The sequence below is a fragment of the Perissodus microlepis genome, chromosome 1, assembly GCF_051167445.1.
Source record: "Perissodus microlepis isolate ML-2025 ecotype Zambia chromosome 1, ASM5116744v1, whole genome shotgun sequence".
Lineage (NCBI taxonomy): Eukaryota > Metazoa > Chordata > Actinopteri > Cichliformes > Cichlidae > Perissodus > Perissodus microlepis.
The window spans coordinates 17,935,400-17,937,205 of NC_140461.1; positions in this window are offsets into that span (position 1 = coordinate 17,935,400).

The following is a 1,806-nucleotide window of genomic DNA, read 5'->3' on the forward strand; positions in this document are numbered from 1 at the left end:
AGAAGACCAATTACAGGAGGAGTGTGTGTGTGTGTGTGGGGGGGGGGTCCTCTGGGCTTTGTATATGAGTCACCATTAACTGCCGTCCAGGCTGCTGGTTTCATAGAAGGATCATTATACATCATCCAATCCTGCTGCTCCCGCAAGGGGAAAATTACATCAAACAATTTATTCTAAAGCAGGGCACCCTGCTGGCTCCAGTGGGTCTACTCACATCTATGTCATGCCTGTCTCTGCCAGTCCTGCATCTCCCTGAAATGTGAATGATCAGATAAAGTGTTAAATTAATGTCCAACCACACCTGAGGAGGAGGAAGAACTCATAACAATGAAAGGCTGAGGGACATCCTTTCTCACAAATCCCTACTCCACTGCTTTTTCTTTTGAGGTGACCCATCTGTCTTTCCTTCCATCACCTCCTCCCCTCTCAACCTCCCACACCCTTTAGCATCAATCTTCCCGACCTGTGCAGGTGAGAGGGGAACTCAGTCTCCCCAGCCAATCAAACACGTACTTGACTTCAATCCAAGCAGCAGCAGCAGTAGCTGTTCTTGAATGGCCACTAAATCACCTAAATGTTTTTGTTCATTCTGCAGTGCACTGTTGTCCCCCTTTTCCTCACCTTCCCCTCATTCTGTGGTTCTTATCCCTCTCTGGTTTGGACCCCAAAGAAGGATAGTTGGTGTGCTGGGGGATGGGACTCAGACGATGAGGATGCAGAAGAAGAAGAAGAAGGAGACACTTTATCTCCTCACTGCAGAGCTGTGTGCTGCAGAGAAATGGAAGAAAAAAGAAGGAGAGAGAGCAGGAGAGGGCAGCTTATAAGTCTGTGTGTGTGTGTGTGTGTGTGTGTGTGTGTGTGTGTGTGTGTGTGTGTGTGTGTGTGTGTGTGTGTGTGTGTAGGATAAAATGCATATGTAAATACTGTGTATGTGTGAAAGACAGAAAAAAGTGGGGGTATTTTTAGGAACTCCCCTCTTAAAGCCTGAAGTGTATGAATAATGATCAGAGAATTTATAGGATTTGTTTGCAGAGCTCAGAGCACTTTCTGATGAAAGTACCAGAAGTAAAGCGATTCCCTGAATAGTGAAGATGGATAAGTGATGAGGTTGTTAATGGACCACTGATCACCTTTTAAACAGACTTTGATCTGACTTATCCAAACACAAAAAAGGCATGTGAAGATGTGCACATGCATCATGAATTTAAATCAGGACGGTTGCCCCGTTAGTGTTTGCGTTGCATGCCACTCATACTTTTCGTGGTTTGCAGATTATGGATAATGATGCAATCTGGTTAGCGGTGTATTAAACATATCATATGAAATTTAGATTAGCTAAAGTGGCTCAGTGTTGATATCTAAAATGGAAAATGAAATCAGGATGAGGAGATGGTGCAGACAGCCAGGTGTTTAAGAGGCTTTTCAGTTCACTTTGATTACATTTTGTGAAAGGCAACAACAAAGTAGCATATTTGGTTTTATGTAGAATTATTAAAGATCAAGAGCACAAACCCTGCACAAGTTTACACATAAAGACAACTGATTATTTAACGAATTTATAACCCAGCATGTGGTCAAAATGTACCTTCAATATACAGTCATGTGAAGAAAACTTTAACTTAGTGTAGTATTTCACAGGACTGCAGGGAGTCCTGTGAAATACTAAGGAAACCACATGATTCAATAATTTGTTGAGTCACCTTTAGCAGCAAAAACTTTAAGTAATAATTTTCTGTATGACATTATTAGTCTCTAACATCATATTAAAGGAATTTCATATAGCCTTTCTTTGAAATGTTACTTCAT